The sequence below is a fragment of the Scyliorhinus torazame genome, chromosome 7 (genome assembly GCF_047496885.1).
Source record: "Scyliorhinus torazame isolate Kashiwa2021f chromosome 7, sScyTor2.1, whole genome shotgun sequence".
NCBI classification, from domain to species: Eukaryota; Metazoa; Chordata; class Chondrichthyes; order Carcharhiniformes; family Scyliorhinidae; genus Scyliorhinus; species Scyliorhinus torazame.
In genome coordinates this window covers 204,461,554-204,468,174 of record NC_092713.1, presented here as the reverse complement: position 1 = coordinate 204,468,174, position 6,621 = coordinate 204,461,554, and the positions used below count along the sequence as shown (strand labels likewise).

The window sequence follows — 6,621 nt, the reverse complement described above, 5'->3', positions numbered from 1 at the left end:
CCAAAGCCTGTCGACCACCTACAAGGCATAAGTCAGGTGTGTGATGGAATACTCTCCACTTGCCTGGATGAGTGCAGCTTCAACAACACTCAAGAAGCTCAACACCATCCAGGACAAATCAGTCCACCTGATTGACACTCCTTCCAAAACTATTCATTCCTTCCACCACCAACCCACAGTAGCGGCAGTGTGTACCATCTACAAGATGCACTGCAGGAACTCATCAAGGCTCCTTAGGCAGCACTTTCCAAGTCCGAGACCACCACCGTCTAGAAGGACAAGGGCAGCAGATACATGGGAACACCACTTGGAAGTCCCCCTCCAAGTCACTCCCCATCCTGACTTGGAAATATATCATCGTTCCTTCACTGTCGTTGGGACACAATCCTGGAACTCCCTCCCTAACAGCATTGTGGCCGTACCTACACCACATGGACTGCAAAGGTTCACAAAGGCAGCTCACCACAACCACTCAAGGGCAATTAGGGATGGGCAACAAATGTTGGCCTAGCCTGCGAAGCCCACATCCCGTAAAAGAAGTGAATTAAAAAAAACCTGGCAGCATCTGTGAAGAGAGAAACAGAATTAAAGTTTCAAGCCTATATGACTTCTTCAGGCTATTGTGTTATTTTGGCCAGAATTGTGCACTCAATGCAGTGACAGAGCTTGCCACTGACCTCAAGGAAAATTGCCCACAAGGAACTAGCTATTTCCATTTTGTCAATTTCCCCTTTTCAGATGTCAGTTTTAATCTGGCACCAAGTTAAAGGGATCTCCAGTCATCCAGCACCAGTGATGTCATCAAGCAGAGTAATTAGCCAATCATATTGAAGAGTTCTCTCAGTCACCAAAAGCAGGCGGTAAAATGCACTGATAACTCTTCATTTTTAATTCACTTTTACAGAAAGCAAAATAAATGATTGGAAAGGGATTAAGCTTGAAGCTAAAATGTCATATTTTAAAAAATTAATTTGAAATTGTGATTATGCTTATAATTATGGAGAATTTGACATTCCAGATATAAATCTTGTTTTCCAGATTCAGAGAGATTTTTTCAAGCAGTAGCTATGAAAATAATTAACTGTTAAAAACCAAGTTACACTTCAACCAATAGGAGTTTTATAGGGTATTTACTGCAAAGCCAGCTCCATAACAGGACATCCTCTCGTCAGTTCAGTGATTTCTCCTTGATTTCTGACAAGGGGTGTGGAGTGAGTTCAATGGTGCACCCAATGGGACAGCAGAGAATCACTGACAGCAACCTCTGGATTTCTATGTTAACTTCGCACGTGTGGGCTCCAAAAGTTACTGACAATTTCAGAGGAGTAATCACAGTGAACCCTGACAATTTCACCATTGCAAAATCTGGATCATAAACAGAAAAGTCTTGATGGTTGAAAAGGTCAAATTTGAACTGAGGGGAAGGATGGAGAGGTTCTCCAATTCATGGGCGTTATTCATTATGCACTTTCGAGAATTGGATTACATCGAACATTGGGGGGGGGGGGGGGAAAGGGCTGGGAGAGTTGGGAGGAGCGGGCCTGTATGGGAGGCGATTCTCTGAGCCCTGCGCCGGGCCGGAGAATCGGCGCAACCGCGCCACGACGCCCCAACGCCGGGGCGCGATTCTCCGGGGTGCGGAGAATCGGCGTCATTTGCGACGGCGCGTTTGATGCAGCGCCGGCCGCGGGCCGCTGGAATCGGCGGGGCCACCGATTCTCCGGCCCGGATGGGCCGAGCGGCCGCACCCAATACGACAGAATCCCGCCCACGCCGTTCACCGCGGCGCCGTTCACCGCTGGTCGCTGCCGGTGGGAACGCTGCGCAAACAGTCGGGGGCGGCCTATGGGGGGGAGGGGGGCTCCTCCGATGGGGTCTGGCCCACGATCGGGGACCACCGATCGGCGGGCCGGCCTCCCCCCCCCCCCCCCCCCCCCCCCCCGGGCCTACTTTCTGGCGCGGCTGGCCCCTGAACACTGACGCATGTTGAGTCGGGGCTGGCGCGCTAAAGAAGTCCCCTGTGCATGCGCAGGTTGGCGCGGCCAAGCTGCGCATGCGTGGGTTGGCGCGGCGCCATTTGGCGTGAACCGCTCCAGCGCCGTGCTCGGTCGTACCCGGGTCCGGTTCGTGCCGTCGTGAAACGAGACGGCGTTCACGACAGCGCGAACACTTGGGCTCCATATTAGAAAATCGCCCCCTATGTGTTAATGGTGACTGTGGGCGATTCCTGATTCTCCTGTGTCATTTGTTTATGTTAACATGCAGGCTAATGTTTGGGGTTTGGTGGGAAGATGGGATCATTGTTATTGCTATGGGGATTGACATTACATTCGTTACTGATCATTGTTTATTGTTGGGTGTAAATTTGGGAGAAAATGTGAAAAAGGAGAATAAAAATATTTTAAAAACACAAAAATTCTGGAAATCTACCAGATGCTGCAGAAATAAAATAATAATCTTTATTGTCACAAGTAGGCTTACATTAACACTGCAATGAAGTCACTGTGAAAATCCCCTAGTCGCCGCAATCCGGCACCTGTTCGGGTATAGAGGGAGAATTCAGAATGCCCAAGTTGCCTTACAGCACATCTTTCGGGACTTGTGGGATGAAATTGGAGCACCCGGAGGAAACCCACGCAGACACAGGGAGAAGATGCAGATTCCGCACAGTCACCCAAACTGGTGACAATGATGGAAGTCACCAAAAGGCCCAGAAGCAATAAACAGGCTGAGAGAAAAATGTGTTTTGTGACCCATTTTTAAGAGCTGCTTCAATCGGGATTGGTACCCTTGTGAAAATATGCGGGGAGAGTAAATGACATTAACGCGGCATTGACGAGGGTTTGCAGGGTACGTGTAAAGAGCACTGAAAACACGGGCCGTCGTTTCACACGGTGAGTGTGTTTGTGGATCCATCCCTGGGGTTGTGAGCAACCAAAATGCCACTGAAAAAATAACTGGGGAGAACAACGGGAAATGATGCCAGACAGTGGAGCGAGGAGTCTTTGTTTTCTGGGAAATTTGAGCCAACATTCATACCAAGGAACATGTACAGGGTATTCCTGCGTCCGAGGGGCCGAATGGGCTCCTGTGCTGTGCCAATTCCGTGAATCTTTAATTGTGCAGTCAGACCTCCCAATTTGGGATTTGGGGCGGCGCTGGTGATAATTTATTTCAAATAAAGTTGGCTTGGGAGTGAGAAACATCAAAAACGAGTATTTAAAAAAAAACTTTCAATTAAAAAACTGCTAGCTTTCTGCAATGAGTGTGACTGGGTCCGTGTTTAGCCTCAAGGGTTCACATCCTGAAGCGAAATAAATTGCATTTCGTGCCGAGAAACACGAGTCCACGATCCACGTCTAAACGTGTAGCGTAACCCCACTGCGCCGATGGTGCAGAGCTGGATGTTTAATCGCGGGCGGGTGCGTCGGTCCTTGCTGATCGGCCCTGTTTGCACTAACTGGCAGGGTGGACTCATCAGGATGGAAGGTGTAAGGAACCTATCATCTTCCTCCACCTCTGATTGGATTACATGAGCAGCCCTGCCTCCCGAAGGCAGACTGTTATTGGTCCATTCCCCTGTCAATCACTAAGAATGCTACACCAGCAAGGCCCTGATGAACCAATAGTGTTACAAAAAGAGGAGCGGATGATCCTCATACACGAAGGGGAATTAGCTCAAATGGTAGAGCGCTCGCTTAGCATGCGAGAGGTAGCGGGATCGATGCCCGCATTCTCCAATGATTCTTTTTTGTGAAGGTTCATGTAAAATTAATGCAACCACCCGCCATTGAGAGCCATACTTTTTAAAAAACTTATATAATTTGTTTATATTTTCCTCTTTTTTCCTTTTTTAAATTTAGAGTACCCAATTCCTTCCCCCCCCACCCAATTAAGGAGCAACTTAGCATGGCCAATTCACCTACTCTTCACATTTTTTGGGTTGTGGAGGTGAGACCCACGCAGCCACTGGGAGAATGGGCAAACTTTGTTTATACTTTTCATTCCATTTAACATCAATAAGTGAGAGTGTGGTGGAGACAGATGCATTCTAAAGGGAATTAAACTGTTATCTGAAAAGGAATTCAGGGTTCAGAGGAGAGGAGGGAGAATGGCACTCAGGGAATTGCTTCATGAACCACCTTTGGGAGTGTAGCTCAACGGCTTTTCTGTAGGTTAATGCTAAATAGCAGTGCAATACTGGGTGCTGGATTCTCCGATTTCCAGGCTATGTCCGGAGGATCTGTGGCATTTTACGTCAAAACAATCTGCGTCGCCCCAGCACTGAACTTCTGACCGGTGAGGGGCTAGCAGCCGCGTCACGTAAAACGCCCGGCCTTCACGAAATAAACGGTCGGAGAATTGCCGGGTACGACCTGCAGCAGTCGCACAATACATCATGGCGCCGGCCATGCGCGGACCCGACCTGCCGGATTGCGCACCCCTTGACACCCACTCGCCACCCCCCACCAGTCCCCCCAGCCCTCGCCGAAGCCCCCCAGCCAGCAGCACGGCTCCCGCCCGACTGTGGCAGCGCTGGACAATGTTCGCAGCCGCCACGCTGTGTTCCCAACCACTGAGACCATACGTCCCCCGCGCGGTCGGGAACTCGGCCCATCGGGGGCGGAGGATTGGGGGAGGGCCTTCAGGTAACATCTCGATGATGCTGTTTTGGAGGGAGCTGAGCATACGAAAACAGGTGCTGCCCTCATTCCATCGTAAAAAGAGATTCTTCGCCTGATCGCCGGTTACGAAATCGGCTTTGGGGAATGGAGAATCCCGCCCTAGGTATTTTAAGCACTATTTAATGGAAGGTTTTAAGATATCTCTCAGGCTAAGGTTTTCATACAGAGCATATGTAATCAACATATCTCCTGCCTGTAGATATGCTAGTTATCCTTGATAATTGCTGTTCTTGCCGTATCCACCACTTTCACTGTGTACCTATGTGATGGCAAGTGGAAAATTAAAATATGCTGATCACTAACTTCCAAAAATCTGGGGCGAGGTTCTCCGTTCCCCGACGCCGATTTCATAATCGGCAATCGGGCAGAGAATCCCTTTTTTCCGCCGATGTCGGGGGCGGCGCCTGTTTGACGCAGGTTTTGTATGCTCCGCCCCCTCTGAAATGGGGTCTTCACGGCGCGCACCGCATGTCGTTGGGACGGCCTCAGTGCGTCACCTGAAGGCCCTCCCACGATACTCCACCCCCGATGGGCCGAGTTCCCGACCGCACGGGGGACGATGGGCTGAGTTCAAGATGGTGTTATGGCCCAGGGTTTAGAGAACTCCGAAGTGTATCATGGGGTTCACCTGACACCCAACTTTAAATAGATTTTGGTTATGTGGAACACAAGGGTGCACTTTACAGGTGTGATGCAACAGAGAACTAAGGGTATTTTTAAAGAAAAACAATGTTTATTCTATGAACCCAGGTAACATTTTATAAACATACAGTACTCTACAAGACATCCATAAGACAATAATCCTTTTTAAGAAGGACAGCAGGTTTAAATTCTCTACTGAGAGCAGTTACCACTTTGAAATCACCAAATGAACATTCTTTAGCTTGCAGAGATCTAAAACGAAACTAAAACAGAGCCACAAAGCAGCTTTTCAGTTCAAAATGAAAGTGAAAGACAGCCCAGCTCCACCCACACTCTGACATCACTGCTGCCATTTGAGAAACACACATTTCTTAAAGGGATTCTTATATGACAATGGCACTGTTGATTTTAGTCCCAGCCGTACAGGAACCCGGCGTGGCAGCTGCGGACCGTGCCCAGCGCCGCCACAGTTGGGCGGGAGCCTTGCTGCTGGCTGGGGCGGGGGGGGGGGGGGGGGGCTTCTGCGAAGGCTGAGGGGACTGGCAGGGGTTGGTCAGGGGGTGGCGAGGGGATGTCCATGGGGGCACTATCTGGAAGATCGGGTCTGTGCACGGTCGCCGCCATGTTTTACGGTGCGACCGCTGCGGGTGGTCACCGTGCGCATGCACGGCCACGGACCCGGCCATTCTCCGGCCGGTTTATTTAGTGGAGGCCGGGCGTTTTACGTGGTGCGGCTGCTAGCCCCTCACCGGTGAGGGGGCGCCGTCGATTTTTTCCACATAAAACGCCATGGATCCTCTGCACTTAGCCTCAGAATTGGAGAATCTGGCCTGTGGTATATCAAGAACACTTTGATACATACAAGTTCATGATGTTGCAATAATGTTGCCATTCCTTTATTATGCTGCAACAAGACAAAGCAGATCAATCATGCAGGCGCAAATCCAATTGTGATGGGGTACAAAATCGGTGGTGCATTTATAGGTGGGACATAGCTTCCACCCCCAGCCACCCCCCTCACCAACACCCATCCACCAACATCCCCTTGAAATGTTTTTATATTTATTTAAAAAATATATATTTTGGTTAACTTTAAGCTTTTTTTAAATTCACAATTTTCAGATCTGTGAGTGAGAAAGTTAAAAACATACAACATCCACTGTTCCAGACACAATTCATAAGATACTCTACCTCTTCAGATGCTGTGAGCCTAACTCACATTGCTCTTACCATGCTCCTCCACACAGTCTCTTCTTCCTCCCCACCCCTGCCCAGTTTAAACCGGTGGATTTTC

General features: G+C 49.4%; 1 non-coding gene across 1 annotated transcript; it reads left to right on the top strand.

Annotated features, from left to right (window-relative positions):
* The first annotated feature begins 3,667 nt into the window (after positions 1-3,667).
* trnaa-agc (transfer RNA alanine (anticodon AGC)) lies at positions 3,668-3,740 on the top strand. Its single transcript has one exon. It is a non-coding gene; the product is annotated as a tRNA-Ala (tRNA).
* Positions 3,741-6,621: the final 2,881 nt, after the last annotated feature.